The sequence below is a fragment of the Eublepharis macularius genome, chromosome 13 (assembly GCF_028583425.1).
Source record: "Eublepharis macularius isolate TG4126 chromosome 13, MPM_Emac_v1.0, whole genome shotgun sequence".
NCBI lineage: Eukaryota > Metazoa > Chordata > Lepidosauria > Squamata > Eublepharidae > Eublepharis > Eublepharis macularius.
In genome coordinates, this window is record NC_072802.1 from 37,137,212 (window position 1) to 37,162,312 (window position 25,101).

The following is a 25,101-nucleotide window of genomic DNA, read 5'->3' on the forward strand; positions in this document are numbered from 1 at the left end:
CTTTGAACAGTAATGCTGAGGTAAACTGGTTCAAGGAGCTACTTGTGTGTAGGATGTGGTAGTCAAAGGAGGTATGTTTGCTCAGCGAACATGTTTGCTGTGAAGTCTGCCTCATAATTACCTCCATATTGCAGGCTTGCTGTGTTCACGAAACTTAAACTTATTTATTAATGTCGCTCAGCTCCTCAGTATAAATTCTAACACTCCATTTTCAGTGTTGTAACACAACTCTAATCTATGCCACAGTGAAACTCTTCATGTTTTATTTATCTGTCAGGATAAATTCTTTTAGAGGGTCTTTATCAAAACTCATAGAACAGGCCAGACAAATAATGTTTAACAATGTCTTGTTATCTACTGGTTTATTAAGATTTTCGGAGAATTAATCCTGTACTTAACAATGTTTGATCACACTGCTAGTCACCTTTACAAGTGGGGAATCCTTTTTTCTCTGCTACAAAGACTCCTTGGCTCTAGTGATATTCTTGCCCTGTGTACACGTCTTAGAAGATTTCACACACACTAAAGAACTTGCTCCCCACCCTTTCTCTGTAGAAAACAGTCCATAATTAAAGTGATTGATGTCTCGCATACTCAGTCTGCAAGTGAATCTTTTGCAACCCTTAGGCTATGATGTTTCTGTTTGATTTGAATTTTGTTTCTAATGTTATGGGTATATAATCTTCTTCATTCTGACTGCTGCTGCTGAAGGTTTCTGCTTTACATGTGCAAAAAAGGCTTTGGTGGCTCCTCTGGCATCGAAAATTGATTATGGGATGTGCCTTTCAAGTAGCAGTTGTCAGCGTCCATATTATGCGGTCATATATTTTTTTTAATGAGTTTGCTATGCTCATCCCTGTTGGTAGGCCTTAGAGACAGTCCCATTCCTAAGCAATTGCTGCTGCCACCATCCAAAGGCACAGGTAGGGATGGGCTGCTTTCTGTCGTGTGATGGTGATCCAACTAGCCAGTCTCAAGTGGTGGCGAAAGGCTGAAGCCTCATTTGGATGGGCAGCCACTGGTGTTCCCATCACACCAGGGTGCCTCTATCAGGACTGGAACATAGATCTTACCTCTGACCCAGACACTTGGTTAAACTGTGACTTGGAGTCTCACAGCATTCCTAATCCTACTCAGAGGCTTTTCTAATTCACAAATCTGTTTACCCTCCTGCCACCTGAGCATGTCAGGCTGACAGTATCTCACTCAAGCCAGCAAACTTCTGGCCAGGTCTATCTCCCCACAGCAGGCTGCAGGGCTTCTTTTGCTAGGGGTAAGGGTTACAGCAATGCCCTGTGAGTTATACTCTACCAGAAACAAAGACCAGGTTTTTTTTGCCCCAGGTGAAGAAAAAGAGGATGCTGACTTAAACTGACATATTGTTACATACAGCAATGCAGAACTTTTTTTTTTGTATAATGTATTTTCTAAGTGGGGTCATTGTACGTTTGGGGTCATCTTCTTTTCGGATAAATAGGTATGATGCTGGCTTCCTTGTTCTGATCACTTGCCTTTGGCACCAGAAAAGCCTGCGAGAATGCTGGACAGGTGGAGCAGACTGCTTGTTGACCCTCACTTCTCCAACTCCCTCCCATATACCTGGCACTTGTCTTTGCAGAGAGGGATTGTGGGAGGCTTTGGAGCACTTGGAGCAAGGAGTTGTTAGGTGCTGGACCACAGCCAGTTGCAGAACCAAGCAGAATGGATGCTGTTGTTGCACAAGCAGACTCTCACTCTGACCCAGAAAGCCTTGATAGTCCTTCCTGGTCAAGAGGAACCCCTGGCCAGCCTGTGTAAGTGAGGACACTCTGGAGCCTTCAGTACTGCACCAATGAGAGAGTATTTAAAGGAGCTGGGGCAGGACTATTCAGATCTGTGGAATTGATTCCTATTTCACATTCTGTCAGAGAGAAAGACATGATGATGAAGTGAACTGGAGCCTGGAAACTACAGGAAAGTAGGAAGCCGAAAGTAGGAATATTTGTTCTTGTTATAACAGGAATTTAGCAAGCTCCTTCAGATTCCCCAAAGAACTGATCTCAAACACTTGGGAAGGAGCTTAACAGGTTTATTTACATTTTATACTACATGGGCCTAGAGGCTTTAATTGCAACAATGGCAGCCATCTTAACAACCATAACTCACCCTCCTTCCTCCAAGACACTACTAAGAGTCAGGTGTCCTCTTCTCCAAACATTAACTCTTTAGTAACAGTAGCATCCTCTGTATACTCTCCACCACAGTCCTCTAGAAGACCCAAAGTGTTTTCCAAGGAGCTTGCCTATCAGTCCTGTCAATGGGGGAATACAGACAACCATTTACTGGTAACTTACCACAATGAACATTTAAGCATGTGGTCAGCCGGCTATTCAAGCCCATACGTATTTCCAAGCTATCATGAGGTAAGCGCTCTCGTCCCATGGTTTGAGTCCAGTGGCACCTTAGAGACCAACAAGATTTTCAGGGGATAAGCTTTAGAGAGTCAGAGTTCCTTTCTTCAGACATCCATGGTAGCTCACTCATCAGTATCAGCGGTTAAGCTTCTGAGAACTTTACAACATCTTGCATGCAGATGTGTGGCATAATCATCATCCGAATCCAACTATCTCCTCATCTTTGTTTAATGGCTCCTTCAAAATTATATTAGAGAATATTTTTGTTGCCACTAGTTGCATTCTGCTGTTCAACCGTTCAATGATAAAACACATGTTGGACTTCATCGACACAAGAAGGGGCAACAGCCAATAACATTTCTGGCTTTTTAAAAAAAGGATTAGACAAATTTATGGAGAGATCAATCAAAGGCTATTAGTCACAGCTCCTCTGTGGAACCTCTGCATTCAGAGGCTGTAGCTCCTGATTGCAAGATGCTGAACAGCACGTAAGGGTTTCATATCCTGCGTAGGCACTTTCCAGAGGTATCAGGGTGAGCATAGTTGAAATAATGAACTAAATGACAGTTTGCAGTATATATCAAGGCAATTTGTATGTCTATGGTGGAGCTCAAAAAGATCAACTATATGGAAGCAAGTCCCATTGATTTTAATACTTATGTCTATTTGTGCTCAGGATCAGGCCTCAAGATCAGACCTTTTGTTGACATGAAGCAATTTTACAGTAAAAGAGTATGTGAGCCAACATGCACAATAAATCGACAGTGCTTTCTTAAAACAATTCAATATTGCTGAGTCCTGCAATGAAAAAAAAATATAGATAATAAATTTTCCAAATGGGAGGTAAAGAATACACTATTCTCTACTATAGCCTGGAAGTGTGACATTTGTATTTAATATAGAAGGCTTTATTATTAGCCACACTCTTGCAACACCAGAGTAATTGTCTAGATTTATGATTAAATCCAGTAATTGTTTTTTTAAGCTCCATTTTATGTTGATCATCCATTACTTTCCGTCCCTTCATTATCTGATCATTGTTAGGCATGAAATAAAGGAAGAGATTTAATCCTTTATAAAGATGTTGATTCATTTTGTGCTCTGCTAAAGAATCAGATTGTAATTCAGAAGAGGTAGCTAAGTTTTTCCAAAGAGATTTTTTCCCCTTTTTTGAGCTTCCCCCCTTTCTGCTTAAAATGTCACAGAATTAACAGAGAAGATAGGAAAAATACTGAACTTTTCCAAATAGCTTGGAGATAGAACGAGGTTTGTGTATCTTCTTCACTCCCTTCCAGATTTCTTAAATGATCTGTCTGAGGAAAATCCTCCGAATTCAGCAAGAAAGTACACAGCCGATCTGTCTTAAATAAGGAGTGTGCAAAACGGAAAAAACAGAAGTTAAAAATATACCTGGAAATAGCTGTTTCATTTTGTTAAAGCAACTTCTGGAGTGGTGAACCAAATCTGGTAAAAAAAAATGGCACACTAAAAAGTTTACGTGTTTCTTTTAGGTTCATACTTCACAGCAGCAACAGCACTAGGCACTGGGCAGCATCTTGCATGGCAGCATCTTGTTTTCTTGAACAGCATTCACTAATTGGATCCCAAGGGGAGAGAGCCCTTGTGTTATTAATTCACTCTGTTGGTGGGAAGGGGGAATGTACACAACACACAAAAGTGTATCTCTTTTTCCCCATTGCTACCCTGGCAATGGCATTGTCTCCCTGCTAATCGACTCCTCAAGGAGAGACCCCTTCCCGCCTATCTGTTTTGGAAACATTTGGAAGGGGGAGACTTCAATCATAGGCTGTAATTCAAAAGATACTTTCTGAATAACGTGGAACTTACATCTGAGTAGACCTGATGGCGTGCATCTTGATTTGTTTTGCAGTGCTTCCCAGGCACTGGTCTGTCTCTCCCACCCCCATCAGGGCACTTGGATAGCTGCTGGGAAGAAAAGTGCTGTGATGGTGGGGTAGGGGGAGAATGATCTGTTCAATCAAACTTGGTAAAAGCCCTGGAAGCCCTGTCATAAGCTGAAATTCTAAAGGCATCCCTGGGCGTAAGCACAAGGAAACATGACACCAAAGATATTTTATTGGAGAAAAAAAGTGAACATAAAGCAGGATTCATTGTATGCCACTGGCTCACTTTCCTTTAGCCAGCCATTCTTCAGGAAAAGCCAATGATCTGTCACTGAGCCACAGCCTGTCTACAACATCTTCCAGGTGAATCAGCCTCCATTACAATATTTAGGGAAATGTCCCTGCCTAAAAGTTTGGAAACCCTGACCTGGATAGCCAAGGTGAGTTTTATCTTGTCAGATCTCAGAAGCTAAGCAGGGTTGGCCTTGGTTAGTAATTGGATGGGAGATCTCCAACAAAGACCAGGGTTGTGGAGGCAGGCAATTGCACCTCTGTTAGTATCTTGCCATTAAAACCCCACCAGGGGTCACCATGAGTCAACTCTGACTTGAGGGTGCTCTCTACCACCACCAAAAGCTTGGAGAGCCACTGATAGTCAGTGGAAACATTGGATCATCAAGTGGTCAGTGTGAGACAGACAGCCCTATATCCCACCACTTTGTAAACGACTCTGAGTGGACATTAAGTTGTCCTGAAGGGCAATATAAAAACTGAATGTTGTTGTTGTTGTTATTCTGCCATGAGCTCAGCAATTAGCCTTGATTAAGCCACTCTTCTGAGCCTCAGCTCTCCAACTGTATTGTGGAGATAAATATAATAATAACACTGACTTTGTTCACTGCTCTGAGTGGGGTACTCATCTGACTAGAAGAGCCGTATATAAGCACAGTTATTAGTATTATTATTATTAGACCAATGATTTGACTCAGTAGAAGGCAGCTTCATGTGTTCATTGCATCTGGAACTTTATCTGTGCAAAGCATGTGGTCTATTACTGTGCTATGGTTCCATTTCCAAGCAAAATGCCCTAAGGATCCGTAGTAGGATAAGTGCTATTGAACATCTTTATAAATAATCTAATAAAAAGCTCAGTGCAGTTCAGTGTGCTGGGACAAAAAAGTAAATGTGATATTAGAAAGCAAAGGGATTGAAAATAAAATAGTAGGGATAGGCAAATATATGCTGGGGGAAAAAAAGATGAGCACAGTTTTATCTCACATGGTGGGAAGCAACCGAGATTGACACTAGAACTTTGAATCAAAGCACTTCAAAAATTCATTAACGTACCTATTTATTTACTTCATTTATTTATTTACTTCATACCCTGTTTTTCTCCTCCAGTGGGGACCCAAAATGACTTGTGGTTCTGCTCTCCTCCATTTTATCTACCTGTGAAAGAGCATACCATAATGCTATGGTATCACTGCTTTAGTAGCCTATTGTTTTACTAGTTACTTAACCAGCACTGCCTTTCTACTACTTCCTTTTATTTCTTCCTCTTTTCTTTCCCCCAGTCCTTACTTATTGCCACCTTTTGAAATTACCTATCTACACCTTTTTGACACCAATGTATGACTTTGCACTCAGCTTTCTTTTTTCTAGCACATCTGATCTGGGCTGGCTTAATCTTTATGCAGGGCGAACTTTAATGAATATTTTTGAGATCTGTTCCCATCCAAGCATGCCTTCAGCTGGAGTTTTACTCACATTTTCAGTTCATGCTAGCAACACATGAAGCTGTCTCGGCATTTATTATTTAAAAAGGTAGGATAGATGCCATTAGTGAGGAGGATACCTTTGTAAAGCTCAGGCTGCTTAAAGAATGGAAGGATGTCTGAGTATTTTGGCAAGATTTTTTCTTCTTCTCTAGCTCAGTTCAACATAGATGCAAGGAAGTACTTCTTCATACAATGCTCAGCTACCATGGCATTTGCTGCCACTTTGCTTTCTAGCTAACAGTGGAGGGTGGATGGGTATTTCTATTGCTTTCTTGCTCTATAGATTTCTTGGAAGCATCTCAGTTGGCTACTGTTGAAACAGGATATTGAACTATAGAGAGAACCTCCATTTCTTCCAACAGGGCTCTTATGTCCTGAAACATTTCTGGCTTTATTAATTAAGGATGGTGATTTTTCAGATAGATAGAATATCATAAGCACTTGAACTTCTATAAGGATGACACCAAGGGTTTTTTTTTTAAAAAAAATACAAATTCCTTCAAAATGTCAGCTTTGGGTAGATTAAGTTGACTTGTAAAGGGACAAGGCTATATTCCATTTATTCTAGACTGACAAAGTACTATAAATTTCTCTGTGCATCCTGGAAGAATTATCATAAATGAGAGAGCTTTGTAAAGAGGTGGAATGGAAAATCTGGAAAGCACATCCTTTATCATCAACAGATTTGACGGGGTATTTTTTTCCCTTTGAAAAGCCCTCATTGTTACTGGCAATCAATTCACTTCTAAGAAAAATTAAAACTGATCTCATTATCCAGCATATATTATCTGGGATAACATTTGCATACTTGCCAACTTGGCTTCTTCTGTTGGTGTACTTAAATGTTAGATTAAAACGTGCCTCTTTGCTCATTTTCTTTAAGTGATCTTGTAAGTATGTAATTTCCCACTGTGCTTCTTTACTTATATGCATCATATTCCTTAATCAAAAGCCTATAAGAGCTTGGGTCTATTACTCCATTTTTGATACAGCATTTAATTTTTATATGTTCTTTAGATTATTATTCATCATGATCACTATACACTATTATTTATTATCATTACGTGCCATATTTCTTTTAAGGGGTTATCCCATTTTATATTCCCAACATGCCTGTCATCATCTTTCAGGTTCGATTGAGATATGATGATTGGTCCAAGGTCACCTAGAGCAAAGCTACAAGTGTTGAATTACACTTGAATGGCAAGTGAACAGACTCACGTGTATTCCTCCCTGTTCACTTGCCATTCACTTGTGCTCCACTTGACCACGTGGAGCGCAAGTGAATGGCAAGTGAACAGGGAGGAATACACCTGACGTGAGTCTGTTCACTTGCCATTCAAGTGTAATTCGTCACTTGTAGCTTGGCTCCTAGTGAACTTCATGAGAGAAGGATTTTAAACCAAGTGTCCGTGAACTCCAGCACTCAAGCCATTTCATCACCCTGGCTCTCTAGTAATAACATTATGGCCAAACATACCATGTTCCAAACAGTGATCACTCATCAGCTAAGCCTTAGAGGTCCTCTCACCACCATCTGAGCTAAATCACTTTTGAGAAATGCATTATCTTTTTATGGGGGGAAAAATTAAGCATGAAGAAGATGAGGCAGAGATAAAAAACTCACAGGAAAATTCCTCACAAGGGAGAAGCAAAATGGAAATGAGGATATTTAACTTAAACAGGCAACTGTATGAAATGTCATCACATCCCAAATGAAAACAGCAAGCCGATAATCAGCAGGAAATAGTAAAAACCGTAAATCAAAGGCAGGCATCAGAAGAAACAAACTCACCTTAACTCTTACTGAATGTCCAGGAAAATAGGATTATCTTCTGGTGCTTGAAACTCAACAGAGAAAAGGTCCAGTGAAAGGCATGGAAAAGGCTCACCACAAGCAGGGCCAGCCCAATGACCTAGGAGAACTAGGCAGCGGAGCCAGGCTTTAAGGGGCACTAAAATAGACAGAAGGGATGTTTTTCTTTAGATGTTTTCTATATTGAATGTGGGCGAGCCAAAATTGTAATTCACCTAGGGTACCAAAAATCCTTGGGCCACCCCTGACCACAACAGACCTAGTCCCCAGTAGGTACCTACCCTACTGCTCACAGCAGGAGCTCTGCTTAACTTTTGGGCAGGCTCATATGGGAGTGCATCACATTCTGTGATCTCAGTTAAAATTGTTGCTTCAGATTCAGAATGTTATTGTCTTATGCACCTACCTAAATGACATTCTTCTCTCTTATATCTAATTGCTTTAGTCAGCTGGGACAGCCTGATATCTGTTCCTCCTGTCAAAAAAACTCCAAATCACTTGGGGGGTGGGGGTGGGGAACGTAGGATGAAAACAGTTCTTGATGCCAAACTATGTAAAGCTGTAAGGACCAGAATAATTAATCTACCAACAGTTTAAGTGTCCTAACACATAGCCAAACCTGTTGGTTTAACAACCATTTGCAGGTTTTTCAAAAGCAATATTGTCTCATGCCAGATGGACTATGATGTGTGATTTTTTTTTCTTGTTTAAAAACATTGCTTGTAACACCTTATTCCACCAAGAGCTAAATATCACAAACAGAGCTAAAAAATGAATTAGGTTTGGAGTCAGCTTTGAAAATGGAAGGAAGCTATTAGATTGAAGGTTACATCTCTGGTTGACACGATCCGTAATAAATCATAGTTTCAGAATGGTAATAAGGCCGCCGGAGGCAGAATTTGATTGAAAAATGTAATTATGTTGACAGTTTCATAATGCAGCTTGGGTATGTGTTAGGGAAAGATGAGAAAGCCAACTTCAGAAAGGATTTGTTTTGGGCAAGGAAGGTCATAGGATGGGCTTTTTTTGAAATTTTTATAGACTCCAACATAAACTAAAATGAAAACAGAATTTCAGAACTGCCTTAAACTGATTTAAACTATGGATAGGGAATGGTCAGTAATTCAGAGATGCCCTTTTCTTTCTTGTTTCTTTTCTTGTTTTGCTAGCATGCAGTGATTTGGTAGAACAATGAAGGCAAGGAAACACTGATCCAAATATGTTGGGGGACATGATAGAGGTTTATCAAATTATGAATGATATCCAGAGAATGGAAAAAGAAGTATTTCTCCCTCTCTTGTCATTCTAGAATTTGATGTGTTTCATGAGAGACAAAATACAGCCCTTGTTCATACAACCCATAATTTACTTAGGGACTTTGATTCTACACTTTGTAGAGATCGGATGACTTTAGAAGAGATAAGATGAATTCATGAATAAGGATCAGTCTGTCAAATTGTTTTTAGGAAAGATAGCTAAATTGAACCTCCATGTTCAGAGACAGTGTACCTCTGAATATCACTTGCTCTGGGAGCGAATTTCAAAGGAGGTCTGTTACCTCTATATCCTTCTGGTGGGTTGCTTGGAAGCAGCTGGGTGTCCACTATTGAAAACAGGATGTTAGGTTAGATGGACCTTTGGCCCGATCCATCAAGACTTTTTTATTTTTCTTATGCATTGCAATATAGGTACTAGACAATTTAATTGATGTGATTTCCCAGGAATATGGCGAGATCAGAATCTGCACCCAACAAGTCCAGAGACATCATTGGAAATTAAAAAAAAAAAATCTCTTCTCATGCTTCTTCACTTCTTCATACATTTCTGCAACCCATATTGTCTTCCATCCTGGCCTTGTTATTGGCTGTGGCCTTGTATAAACAACTGAATATTCTATTTGAGAGCTCCTACCAGGAGCTCCCTTCGGGGTAGCGTGGTGGGCCGAGACAGCTTTGCCACATATAAACCATTGTGGCTTGTGAGATTCTGTGCCTGTACTAAAGCTTGAAAAAAAGATAAGAAACAAAATCCTAATGGCTTGGATACAGAACCCTAACGGCTTGGATGGCTTGGATTCTTTAATTGTACATTGCCTGTTGACATTTATATTTTCCAATATATAAATTATTTTTGGAAGGCTTTTGTGGTCTGCTTGGACTGATTTGTCCTCTTTTTGGATGGTGCATATTGCAGACCATTCCCTTGTTATATTGCAATTCTTGTGGTCTTGTATAAACAACTGAATATTCTATTTGAGAGCAAGACCCACTGGTACCACGTAGGAAGAACTAGAATCAAAGGAAAAACAGTGAAGCCTTCTTGTACTTGATAGAAATGAAATGTGTCCTTGAAATAAGAGGCAGCTGGCATGAAAGTGTGATTATTATTTCTCTGAATTAAAACTCACACATACATGCATTTATTTTGAGACTTTTTATTTCACCCAATGAATCATAACTCCTTTGGAGTTGTTTTCATTTCTCAGGGGCACTGTGGTGTTGTATTTTGACATTCTGGCTTTTTAAAAAAAATTGAGTACCATAAATGGTTTCCAAGTGATTTTCAAATGACACATTTTGGTCCCAATTTGTATAAGGTCCATTCTAGAGTTTTCCTTGTGAAGTACAAGACTGGGTGAGATTGCTCGGCAACTATTTTTTCAAGTTACAAATACTCCACATTTATGCTAAAAATAGATTCAGAAAAAAAACACACATTTCTATCCTACAATACACTTGCGGCAGCATGAACCACTCTGGGTTTTAATTTTTTTAATATCAAAATGAATTCTTAATCTGCTCAAGTAATTCACTCCCTATAACATACTGACCTTGCAGATATGTGTAAAAGCTTTTGCTTAAAATCCAGGTAAATCATATCCCTCATCCTTCATAGGCATAATCCCTTATTTCTAAATCTCTTCTGGTTATCCCTTACTGTGCTGTCACAGACATCCACCCTGTTCAATCTCTGGTTAAATACCCTGTATTTTCTTCCCGGCTGAAGTCACAATATATCGTTTCATAATTTTCATAGTTATCTTGAATCTTAAAAAAAACAAAAAACCCTGGCATCTTTCTTTCTTTCTTTCTTTCTTTCTTTCTTTCTTTCTTTCTTTCTTTCTTTCTTTCTTTCTTTCTTTCTTTCTTTCTTTCTTTCTTTCTTTCTTTCTTTCTTTCTTTCTTTCTTTCTTTCTTTCTTTCTTTCTCCTGCATTCAAAGGGTTCTAAAAATGTAAATACATCACAAAACAAATTAAAAATGCAGAAAGTCTCAGCTCCGCTTCCAGGTCAGGAGTTTTTCATTAAAGGGATGTCAAATGGGAGGGATGGGTAAGGTCTCTGCTCATGATATTGAAGTAGGGGTGCCAACTTCCTGTTAAGACTTGGAGAGCTCTTGGAGACTACAGAGGTCAATTCCCCAGGAGCAAATGGATCCAGAGCAGTTAGCTGTTCTAGTCTGTAGTTGCAAAATAGTAGAGTCCAGTAGCACCTTTAAAACTAACCAACGTTACTGTAGCATAAGCTTTCAAGAACTACAGCTCTCTTCGTCAGATGCAAGACAAAAATGACAACTTTGGAGGATGGATTCTATGGCTTCACATCCCTGCTGAGCTCCATTGCTTTTCCAAACTCTGCCTTCCACAGACTCCACCACCAAATCTTCATGAATTTTACCACCTTATAGTTGGCAACTTTATATATGTGTACAGATAGCCTTGCACCAGTAGCCCTCCAGCTCTCCAGCCAGTTGAAAAGATCATTGGAGACAGCAAGCCCACAAGGAAACAGCCCTGCATATGTGGAGTGCCCTCTTTGCAGACTGTGTTCCTGCCACCCAGCTAGACTGTTGAGCTGACACATGTAGCTCTTCATAAGATCAGGGCCTAACTTAGTCCTTGCTGGATGAAGCTGCATAAACAACATGCTAAATGGGTGGAGAAGCTTCCCTAGGACTACATAAACTTCACTGACAGAGAAGTCCTGTTTATTTCCTGGTTTAGGTAGTCTTCAGTGTAACTTCAACTCATTGTGATGTCTGAATGTGGGTACCATTGCAGTGTGCAAACAACCCACCCTAAGACCCAATCCCCTGCTCTTAATTATTTAAGAAGTGGGAGAAAAATGGGATGGGGGACAGCATTGATGGTGATGCTCTAGGAATTTCCCCAATCTGTATGGTAAAGACCATGGAGATTGTAGGGATTCCTAGAATGTCACACTTCTATATTGTTAGAATGCAAAGGTACTGCATTAAATGTCATAACATGGAGTGAGAAGTTTACTTCAGGGAAGCTGTGAGTATAATTTCAGACCCATTATTCCTCAGGAATAACTTCAGACCCATTATTCCTCAGGATTGACTGTATGTTTTATTATTGCACCCACATCTATGCATACACTAGCATATTTAGGTTCATCTAGAACAGCATTTCAGCTAGAAAATCTATAACATTTTGTTAGTTATGACTGTGTATGGGTTGTAACTGTGTATGATATGGCATGAATATCCTGTTGCTTTATGTGTTTTTCATTGTACACTTTCTAGTTTGTGCCTTCATAGCTATTCCATTTGTTTATATAGTAGTAGTAAAACGTCATTGTTGTATTGAATGCTGTCGTGGACTCTGGTTCCTCAGAGGATGAAGACCACATGAGGGATGATGGGGGAGAGAGTGTTCCTAGCTCCTCCAGAGTCAGCCATATGGAGGATCAGCAGGGAATGGAACAGCAGGAACCCTTGCCAGAGCAGGCTGAGGCATCCAGGGCAGAATCAGAGACAGAAGCTGTTCCCTTACCTGCACCAGCAGCTGAGACCAGGGCAATATCCCCACCCAGCTCCCCTGAACCTGAAGGGCAGCATAGGGTGCAACAGCATCTTGTTGTTCAGGAAAGGAGACGGAGTGCAAGGCTTCAGGCACTCAAACAGCAGAGTAGCGACCTTGAGTCCTAGCAGGATGCAGCACTAACTTGGAGCTGATTGCTCTTAAGCCGGGACGCCCTTTCCCTCATTGCAGAAGCACCTGTGCAAAGACCCACCTGGTTCTACTGCAACCCAGCTCTGCTCTCTCTGCTCTTCTGACTCTGACCTTTTGGATTTGACTCCCTGGACTACGCTCCCTGCTTTTCCCTGGTCAGCTTAGTTGAACTCTGAACGTCTTTGAAGCTTGTGTCGGCTTCCCTGCCTGCATTCCAGCACAAATGCCAAGTCTTTAACTCCCCACAATGTTTCCTCCCTTCTCTCATTCTGCGTCCTGCACTTTTGGGTTGCAGTGCTAATTAGTGCTACACCAGTATATATAGGAATAGACCCTGCTTTATACATTAGTATTTTTGGTGACAGTCTGCAGTCTAGACATGCTCTGTCTGGCACCATAGAATTTACCATAGAGTTTCTGGTGATTCCTAAAGAGGTGTGACACCAATTCTGGGATTTCCCTGGAAGTGATATAACAATATTGTCCAACAGCACCAACCATGCCCCATCCCCAGACTCACAATGGTTACAAGCTGGCTGGCAATACCTGCTGGCTGGCAATGGGAAGGCAGTCCCATTGCCAGGCCTGGTTAGCCTGGTGCCCAGGTGCTTCATATTCATTGCTACTGAGAAGCCATTCTCCTACTCTAGAATCCTGCTGATAAAGGACAGAATGCACCAGTGGTCCCAGTGGTTAGCATCAGTCTAGGATCTAGGAAACCCAGGTTCAGATCTCCAGTCTGTCATGGAAGCTTGCTCAATGACCGTGGGCCAGTTGTACACTCACAGCCTAACCTATTGCAATGAGAAAATGGAGAAGGGGAGAATGATGTAACCTGCTTTGAATTCCCACTGAGGACAAAAGCAGCATATAAATGAAACAAAGTAATAAATAAATCTCACAGTTCATTCTTAATGTTTGAACACAGCCTTTCTCCCCCACTTTTTTTTGCTATCACAGTTATTAGTATGTCTTGTCCTTCTCCTATATATTTTCAGGTAGATTTCCTATGTCTCTTTAAGAAACTTCCCTAGTACAGAGACACCGCAAAGAGCAATAAATTAGATCAGAAATCCCCCTGGCTCTGTTCTCGTCTTCTTCTCACAGGATTCAAGAACTGGGCCGATTCCAGACGGCCCTTCCCATCCCGAAATGCCGCGCGTCATTGCGCGGAAAACGCGATATTTCGCGTTTTCCGCGCGACGACGCACGACGTTTCAGGATGGGGAGGGCCATCTGGAATCGGCCCTGGTGACAAAGGCCACTAAGGAAAGAGAAACTTCCCTATTGATCTCTTTTATCTTCTAAGCCAAAAGGGAAATACTGTCATAGTAGAATCTCTTCATATAATGGCTAGCTGGGGATTTAAGGCTATTTTTTCTACCTAACATGTCTTTTTAAACATATCAAAATTCCCACTCCCAAACTCTAACAATGGGATAATTGTTTTGTACTTCGCTTAAAATCTCTAGCTAGTTAACGCAAACTCATTTTGTAGCATTGCTAAATGGCAAAGTTTTTTTTAGCTGAGTCTTTATTGGACTTAATTAATTAGATTGGAGTATAAATCATTTAATGATTTATGAAGAACTGATTAATCATAAATATGGATTTCTGAATAGTTGTCATACTCCTGTTTTGCTCCAGTATTCATAGCCTTCAATGACCTGGAGGAAGCAAAATTTTTGAATGGGGAAAAAATAAAGCTGCTGTCACAGGTCTAAAGGCACGCTTTGTAAAAATTAAAGGTTGTACAACTGACAGACCATTCAATTATAGGAATGCAGAAAAATACATCCTTTTAATTCTCCCCTTGTTTTCCTGTATTGTTACTGCAAACCTGTTTCATTTTGTTCATGTGCATTTTTTATTATAATAATTATTGATCTGCATTTTTTACATCATTTTAATACACTTTTCATGATTTTGTTATGTAACATATTACTTATAAGGAATTGATACAAACTGGAAAAAAAACTGAGTAGATTTAGTCAGAAGAATTTGGTGGGATGACACAAAAATACAGACTCATCGGATTTATTTATTCTTATTCACTTTTCTTGCCCTAAAGGCCCAAAGTGATTAGAAGAGAATAAATAAGGTAACAGCAAACAAACAAAGAGATGCTTATCAGGAGCTCATTGGCTAGCTAACTTGTTGAATGATATAGGCTGTGAGCCACAGGCTAAGAGCTGAAAGGCCAAGAGCTCTTGGCAAAAGTCAATTTGCACAAAGGAGAGATGAAACTGAGTTGAAAATATCTAAGCTGAAATAGTGGGGTTGTGAAATCTAGCAGTATTCTTTTTTATCCACTTAAGGAGGCAAAATGAACCAATTTTGATGCCAAATGCTGTAGGAGTATAAAGTATTAGGGATCTTGATCCAAACGTGTCAGAACAGGACAGTTTCTTATGGCTGAGTTTGGGGGGCACCAACCCATTAGCACCACATACATATATGGAGGGCAAACGAAGCAGGAGTTGAGTCTTTGGTGTCAAGAAGGCTCTCTGAGGCTGATATGCAGTCTAAAGAAGGGTCAGATCTAAGTTAGGGTCTGGGAGCCATATGTGGAGGTATAGACAAGTCAGGTGAGAATCAAATGTAGAGAGCAAACATCATCTAGAAAGGGAGTAGAAGCTGAACTGAACTAGGCCAGAGAGGTATTGCCTGGACTGAGAACCAATCTCTGAGGGCCAAGCTACACATGACAAATGACACTTGAACGGCAAGTGGATTGAGTGGAGGGCAAGTGAACAGGGAGAAATACACTTGCCGTTCAAGTGTCATTTGTCATGTGTAGCTTGGCCCTGAGCCTAGGTCCTGATGGACAAGGATTGGCTGAGGAAGCAGAGATATTGCGCCAGCTATAGGGCCCCTAGGGTGTTGATATTGGCTTCTAGGAGCTTTGTTTGACAATCCCCACAATGCCTTTGGGCAGCAGGATCCAACCCAGATGACTTTATACCTCCATGACAACTTGCCAGAGAAGGAAACTATTGGTTATGAGTTTTATGCTGCCATTGTAGACAGCCAGAAGATGCTATTACATCAGCCATCTCAGCAAGGTGAGACATCTCCAGGAACCAATAAAGGTATATCTTCTCTTATAAAACCTTCAACTCAGCAAGTTGGCATTGAGGCTCAGGCTGAACTATCCTCAGTGTAACGTAAGGCCAAAATTTCCATTTCCTGCTGCTTGCTCTTAACCTGCTTTGCATTAGATCGTTAGAGTGTCTTTAAAGTTTTATGATATTATCTTTTTATGTTTATAAACTTCAGTGTTTGGCCAGGGTCTAAACGGCTGATTTAGGTGTTCCCCAAGACTTGGATTTTGTTCACTTATTCGACTGCCCATTATCAAAAATAGAAAAATGGATCAATGAAAGCATCTGTGAAAGAGGTTTGCCTGAAAAACAATAGTGGATTCCCCCCACCCCAAAAAGGCAACAACATTCTAATTAACAGGAAGTAATTAACTTTATAAAGCATGTCTACTGTGCTCACGTTTTATCTTTTCTTTCTCTTTGTTATCTGACTCTGTAAAGAAATGCTGACATGTCATGTGAAGATAAAAGAAAAATCTAATTAAGGAGAGACTACTGTGTCTTAGATCAATATCTTCCTTTGATAGGAAATATGCCTCAGAAGAAAGGTATAGGACCACTGATTCCCTAACACTTCTCATGGTAGTTGCTTCCTATCATGATTCCATAAAAGAATGACTTCCTTGAATGGAGATTTTTGTGAGGGCAAATTTAATTTGGATCAGATCTTTTCTTTAGATAATATGCATTGAACTCCGGCCTATTCAGACTTGCCTAAGAATTTCAGAATTTCAGTTGTTTGGGAAAACTTAAGAACAAAAGAATAATAGCCAATGAGGTATAGTGGTTATAGGGTAGGGAGCTATGGGTTCAAAATCCCAGCAGCCATGAAGCAAACTATGTTGTTGGGAGGACAAAACTGGGGGAGCAGAGAGCACCCTGAATGACACCCTGGTTTCCTTCCATGGAAGAAATGTAGGACAAAAATGTCTTATATAGCAGGATGTTTTCACTGAAAGCTAGTCAAAGAGTAAATGACTCAATGATTCGGCATTCTTCAACATATTATAATTTATTAGGGATGCGTACTCTCTTCATTTTGTTTCTAAATAGAGGTGGGCACGAACAGCAATATGAACAAAAAAAAAAGCCACGAACACCCCAATCAGCTGTTCACGAGCAAGCTGTTCGTGGCGTGAGGCCTCGTTCCTGATGAACATGTGTTCGTTCCAAGCCCTGTTCTGTTGTTCATCAGCCGTTCGTCAAGCCAGACAGTCTGGTGCCTTTCAATCAATTCCCTTGGCAACAGTAGACACAGACTTTCTGGACTCTTGTCTGAACTCCTCTTGCCCTGGAAACCCCAATCTAAGCCCAGGGGCACTTCACACCCAACTCAGCCGCTTGTCAGGGAAAACCCTGACAAGGGATGATTGTAGCCTTCCGGGGTTTAAATTTCCCTTTCCCTGCTGCTGTGCAGAGCAGGAAGAGGGACATTTAAATCCTCCCCTCAGCTCCTTGTCAGGGAAACCCCTGACAAGTGGCTGAGTGTAACCCTGCTGGGGTGAAATGCCCTTCTCCCTGCTGCTGCACAGCAGCAGGGAGAGGAGCACTTCACCCCCAATTCAGCCGCTTGTCAGGGGTTTCCTGACAAAGCCTCCCCCCTCCCTCCAGCCAGCTGGAAGGAGGGAAACTTTGAAGGGAAGAAGGTTCCCCATGCCATTTCCAAATGATGTGGGGAACTTCCTTCCCTTAGAAGTCCCCCTCCTTCCAGCCAGCTGGAGGGAGGGGAGACTCTGAAGGGAAGAAGGTTCCCCATGCCATTTGCAAACGGCCTGGAGAATCTCCTTCCCTTCGAAGTCTCCCTCCTTCCGGCTTGAGGGAGGGGAGACTCTGAAGGGAAGAAGGTTCCCCATGCCATTTGCAAATGGCCTGGGGAATCTCCTTCCCTTCGAAGTCTCCCGGCTTGAGGGAGGGAGGGGAGACTCTGAAGGGAAGAAGGTTCCCCATGCCATTTGCAAATGGCGTTGGGAACCTCCTTCCTTTCAATGTCTCCCTTCCTCCAGCCGGTTAGATGGAGGGTAGGGAGACTCTGAAGGGAAGAAGGTTCTTCACGCTGTTTGCAAACAGCATGGTGAATCTTTTTCTCTTCCGAGTCTCTCACCCCCTCTAGCCAGTTGGAAGGAGAGAGACTTTGAGGGGAAGAAACGATGCAAGGAAAAAGAAAATGGCGCTGAAATCAAGAATTATTGCTTGGGCTTGCATGAGGCAGAAGCAAAATGGAGATGTGGATTTGCTGGTCAAAACTGCAGGGATGAGATATTTGAAATGATCCCTGCCTTGTGTGATGAAACAAATCAAGTTTAGAAATAGAGGTGGGCACAAACAGGAAAAAAAACAGAACATGATGTACGTTGTTCGTTGCCATCCATGAACAGGGAATCATGAACAACCACGAACATGGCCCTGTTCATGAACACGTTCATGGTTGGCTGTTCGTGGAAAGGAGGGGGGACACTTGGAAGGGAAGAAAGTTCCCTTCACCGTTTGCAAACGGCATGGGGAACTTTCTTCTCATAAATGTATGCATTTCAATACCATTTCTGTGCCAATAAGTCATACATATGCAAAAATGGTAATACTTTGCATGTGTAAATACCATATAAATTGCACATAAAACCCATACAACATGTGTTCCCAATTCAAAGAAATCTACTGACAACAGTAGAAAGGAATGTAAACAGAAAAAAGGGAACATTCACTCACTCTGACATATCGCACAGAAAGTGAGCTAGAATTTTGATTTAAAATAGCTTGGCTCTACTGATTGCCTTTGAAACTTTGGAAAGATAGGAGCTTGACTTTTAAGACAAGACTGTAAATCTGAATTAATCATAGAAATTAAAATGATTTAAGGAGCATTCCTCCCATGGAAGCAAAGACAGCCTTCCTTCAGTGGAAGGAAAATTGTCACTCTGTTAACTTGTTTTATTGCATACACTGTATTATTAATGGCATACTAAAATTACATTTCTCTGTTCCTTTCAGCAATATTTAGCCAAGAAGATTTTGCTTTTGCTCATGTAGCAAAAAGGCCACACGTTAAAAAAAAATCAACAAACTTCAAAAGAGATGTTTTTTTTTCCTTCATGTCTGTAATGTCTTTGCTTTTGCCTAAAGTCCATAAAAGCAAAACTTTTCTTCCTTTGCAGTGTCAAACTTCTCTAATGGTTTGCCATTACTAGATTGTTCAGTATAAGAGGCACCTCTGAAAACTTTTGAATTATTATTTTCAACTGGAATTTGAGAAAGAAAATGACCCAAACACAGGTCTCTAAGGAAGAAATATATGGACATATTAACAACCTCTCCTCTACATTCTTAGTGGCAACCTTTTGGGTATTAGATTTAAAAATGCAGAAAATTCACCAAATTCAGATTAATAGGTATAGCCTAAACCACTTTTATTAAAGCTTAGAGGCTCTTCAAAATATTTGGATGGTGTACCCATAGCTGGGTTTTCAGTAATAAACTTTCAAGCTAAATATAATCTCCAAGATCTCTGTTTGTTCTCAGTGATGCCTAATTTCTAGAGGTACCACAAATTTCACGGCAAACATGTTCAGCAGACAAACATATCATCCTAACAGCCATAATCACACTTGAACCAAGCTTTGGCTCCCCTTGTCCCACTTTGAGGGCTTTTCTTCTGGCAGAACATGCCAGTATGCAATATGACACCTCTTTCGGCAGGAGGGCTTGGATCCCCATGGCAGTGAAGATAATGAGTACGGGCACCACTTTTGAAAAACAACAAAACAAAACACTGTGCCATTTTCAGTTTCCTCATGTTTGATTTTTTTCTTGTTCACCATTAGTGCATTACAAAGAGCACAATTGAAAACAAATAAATTGGGAACGCTGGAACTGAAAATGAGTAGAACAAAAAGATTCCAAACAATAACATCCTGAAATAATGAGAAACGTAAAAAGGATACATTCTTACATCATTGTGTTTGACAGATAATGCTGTACTGTGTCCAAGGTGCTATGCATACTCATTCCCAGGTAATTTCCAAGTCCTATTGCTCTCAGTAGTATTTACTTTTGAGCAAACCTGTTTCCGTCTGCATTGTAAATGTTTTTGCAAGGCCATATTTCTATAATGCCACAATTTGGTAGCTGAGTATCTTCTCCTGTCTCCCTTGAATATATCTGATAAGACAAAATATGCTAAATGATGTCTCTGTGTTTATCTTTTCTTCATTCCATAAGAGGCAGTCAATAAAGTTGAGTGGGTGAAGGGAAACTCTGAAACATGACAGAATCATGCTATACATTTTGTGTAACTAGTCATTACCTGGGAGAATGTAGGAGGAGATACAGGGTGGGAACTATTATTCATGTCTTGCAACATCTGCTTCTAAGCCATAAAAAGGTAGGGAAAGTCCACAAAAACATTACCTGCCCCTCAGTGGCTTACACAAATATTTAATTCAAATAAACAACAATTAATCCAGAAAAACACACACCCCAATTAGGAAGGAAATGTGCTGTCTTCTTAAAGGAGGAGGCCAATTAAAAACAAATAATATTAACTATTGAATGGAAAAAATAAGATATTACAGTACTGTCTTGAATAGGCTTTTCTGTTTTATTGACTTCCAAAAGGCCTATAGGAACTGAGTCACTTTAGTTCGATTGTGGAAGATTAACTCTATGGCCCAAGCGGCCATCAACTTAACCTTATGTTCTAGTATTTTTGCTAAAAAAACCCTCTCATACTTCATGGTTTGGAAATGCAATGGACTCTGAAATAAGCTATTCGGGCACTTATTTACAGAGTTTACAAACAGAGACCAAGGCACTTGTTTCTCAAGCAGGATACTCAATGGATACCATGCTTCCTCAGAGCTCATTTATTATTTAACATTTATCTAAAGACAAAATTGCTTCTTATACCCTCAAGGTGCAGAGCTTTCTATGACAGAATCTATTTCAAACTAAATAAATGTTACTGTGTGCTTCCCTGAGGCCAAGCCAGACACATTTTATATCCATTTTTATTTGAAAGGCGCTAAGGTGTCCCCCGTTTGTTGTTTCAGGTATGTCAAGTTGGAGGTGCTGCACTGTTGACAAAGAGCTTCGAAGAGCATTTCCCTCCACTCTGTGTGCTTAGGAATATGCCACGGTTTGTTTCTGGTCTCCTGCTTTTACTTAAACATGAAGGTTATTTGTGACTTTGACTTAATCACTTTTGGGAATATCCTCAGTGGTTGCAGAAAATTTAGAAAATCAGTTTATCAGCTTAGTCAGAACGAAGTAGAACTATGTAGACAAAAGGTGGAACAAAATGCTGCATGAATCATCATAGACATAGACGATAGGTCTGTCAGTGGCTATTAGCCATGATAGGAAGCAGTGTTATCTCTAAATACCAGTAGTTGGTGAGCAATAATGGGGGTGGTGGAGTGGGCTCTGGCTTCTGTGTAGGTCCTTCCAGGGACATCTGTGGACTGCTGTGGGAAACAGGATGCTAGAAGCAGAGGAGTTAGCCGTGTTAGTCTGTGGTAGCAAAATCAAAAAGAGTCCAGTAGCACCTTTAAGACTAACCAATTTTATTGTAGCATAAGCTTTCGAGAATCAAGTTCTCTTCGTCAGATGCATGGTACAGAGACTGTATCAGGCATCTGACGAAGAGAACTTGATTCTCGAAAGCTTATGCTACAATAAAATTGGTTAGTCTTAAAGGTGCTACTGGACTCTTTTTGAGGATGCTAGAAGAGAGGGAACAGTGCTCTGATCTACAGGGCTCTATTTGCATTCTTAAGAAACTCAATTCTATTACTCAAAATAGCAGCTCCTGTGGGCTTCTTTTCATTTTCCCTAATGCAACTTAATCCATGTTCTGGTATCATTATTCTCTTAATTTTTCTGCCAACAGCTGCGAATATCAAAGCAGAGCTCTCTACCCTAGCCTAGGAAAACCTCAAAGCAGTTCTCTGTCCCAGCACACTATGAGATGCTACAATGTTCTCATTAATCTCTGGGTCAGAGTTAGTGTACAGACCTCCTAAGAGACTCCATCCTTCCTTTCTGCATGGCCTTTGGCTGAGAAGATAAGTACTGCTCTCAGCACTGGGGACTATCTACCTACACCTCTATCACATTTTTATCCTGCTCTTCCTCCGAGGAGTTCATGTCAGCATTCATAATTTTCTCTTCTCTCATTTCTCCCTAACTAGAACTCTGTGAGGTACATTATGCTGAGGAGGCTTACCAACCTCCAGATGGAGCCTGGAGTTCCTGGGGGATTGCAATTGATCTCCAGACTACATGGATCAGTTCCTCGGGAGGAAATGACAGCTTCAGAGGATGGACTGTATAGAATTACATCCCTGCTGAGCTCCTTCTTCTCCTCACACTCTGTCCTCTGCAAGTTCTACCCTCAATTCTCCAGGGATTTGCTAAGCCAGAGTTGGCAGCTCTAGGAAGTGTCTGGCCCAGAAGTTATCCAGTGAGTGTCATTGCAGAATGGGGATTTGAACCCAGGTATCCTTAAGTCTTGGGGCCAAACTAGACATGATGTCATCCATTGGTTTGACCTATGGATGCTGGCATGGCTTGTTTGCCCCCTGGTCTGGCATTCTAACCACTATGCTATACCGGCTCTCTGTAATGTGGAGTGGATGGTGCACAAGTAAAAATGTTATTGCAGAACTGTATTAGATGTTATAGATGTAGATACTTGACCAGAGTCTTCAGTGTCCAGTATTCATTAATTCATCACACCAACATGGAAATACATCTTGGGCAGCAGCTTCTATGGAGCTATTGGTTTTGTGAAGAGGCTCACTGCCTTAGGAATTAGACTAACACTGCAATCCTAAACTGAATTACTCTAGTCTAAACCCATTGATTTCAATGGGCCCACATTGCTGTAACTCTGCTTGGGATTGCATTGCCAATTTTGCAAGCTTGCTGGTTCATTGCAAACACCCTTGCTTCAGTTATTTTGATTTTGTGTCAGTTTCTGTCTCCTTGCATTGCATCTTTCTTCAAAATAAATCTTTCTTCAAGTGAAATTTGCAAATTTTAATGCTTGTTTTTGTTATTTTGGTGTATAAATGCTACCTATTATATAAATGGTATATAACATATGCTTGGTTTTATGTGGCATACAATGGTGCAAAAAGGGCATAAAGGAAACAGATAATGCTGCACTCCCGGCTGGTGGCAATGGCCACTGTGGCTGGGGTGTGTGATTTGACTCCCCAGAGGAGGGTGAGGCAGTGGCGCTTTCCTACCTATTTGGGCATGCTGTGAGGGGCGGAACCCAAGGCCACCCACTTCACCCTATTTCAGTGCAGGTTTAGCCGGTTGCCGTTATCGGGACCAGGTAGGAATTTTTTTCTCCTCCCACAAATGGCTTTTGGGTACAGAGTTTTTCGCCTACCTTGCACTGTCAGAAGAGGGAGGTAATTGGCATAGGTGGGTTGAATTTAATCTCCCTTGTCAGGTTAGAAGTTGGGGAAAATGAGCAGGCCAGTGACCACCTTTGGCATATCTCCATTGATGGGGAATTGGGGTCTGTCAGGAGCGGCTAGCTGCTGTACAGCCCAGTTGCAAGGTCAGATGCCCTGGTGGGGAACCCCTGGAGAAGCCGGTCCCCCCCTGCAGCTTTACGGCTGGGTGGGGGAGCTTTAAGGGGGTGAACCACCTTGCCAGGCTGGACTGGGTCACAGCCATACAATGGATGGCTCACCCCCAGGGCAGATGGTGGATCGCCCAAACAGGTCAGGGCGGAGGTCCAGGAGTGACCCCAGGGCCTGACCTGTACCACTAGTTAGGCCTTTGCCATGTTGACAGATACATTGTTATAATTTTAATAAAGCGGCCCTTTAATTCCCAACACTTGTGTCTTCCTCTTCATTCCGAACTGAGGTGGCAAATGGTTTAAATGGAGCATATGGATTTGATTTGTGGAAGGAAGATGCAACATCAGTACAGGGATTTTCAGTTCAAAACAGCAGGGATGGAAAATATAAACTCATCTCTACTCTGCATGTCAGTTTCGGGGGAGTTGAGGAAGGGGAGCTGTTATCTATTTCTTACTTGTGAACTCCCCTGGAGGCATTGAGCTGGCTAATAGCTACTTCTGGTAAGTGAATGCTGGATAAGATGGACTCTGGTTTGATCAGGAGGGCTGGTTTTCTTATGTACTTCCAAAACAGCTATTAAAAACAAACCATCAATGTAACTCCTGAAGGTGAAAGGCACCAAAGCTTTGACTGATTCAAATATAGACTGAAATTACTCTGAAATGCTAGCAGTTGCAAAGATTAGTTTTGGAACCAATCATTTTGAGGAGGAAAGTTACTGAATTGTCTTCTTTAATAATGCCACTAAAACTGTTATCTTTAGTTATGGGAGTTTGATCGTCAGTTTCCTGAAATTATTTTCTGTGCACTTAGAAGATTATTTATCTCATTAGAGTTTAATCTATAATGCAGTCTTCTGAAGAGATTACTTTCCCAAAGCACAGACAAGGGTGATGGAGGGGGATGGCAAAGCCCACATGGAAAAACCTATTATGAATATCACAGTTGTTCATATTACAGTGAAAGTGAACTAAACAAAGCTCTTTTCAAGTCATCTACATTTATGGCACTCTTTCATTCATTTGAAATCCAATCCTGCTTAATTTTTGCGCTGATCTAGCGGCTTGCAGCATCACATGACTCTCCTATCAAATTTCAACTTGATTAGGAATACTATCAAAGTTTTCATCCCTGGCTGCTACCACACTAGGGTGGTTTTTATGTTGGTAGATTGCTGGTGGGATGGTTTGTGAAATTGCCTTTGCAATGGAGATTCCAGATGGAAAAGGATAATCCATTTTCTCTCCACTGTTAGGTATGGATTCCCTTTCACACCTGATGAGCACTGAAGCCCTTTCCCTGCTGTGATCTTATGCAAACACCAAGATTCTCTAGCAACCCTCTTATAATAGGTGGGGGTGGGGAGCATGTGTAGCACTGCATAGGGATAAAATAATATTAAACCTTGAAGAAAAAAATCTGCATATTTGCGTAGGCACCCAAGGCTATCCTCCCCCCATTTCATATACAGGCTGACGTGCTAATTTCTACAATTGCTGCAAGCAACTGGCCTCTTACAGTCAGCAGCAACGAAGAGAGTAATTGACTAGATAGAACTTCATAGAAATCT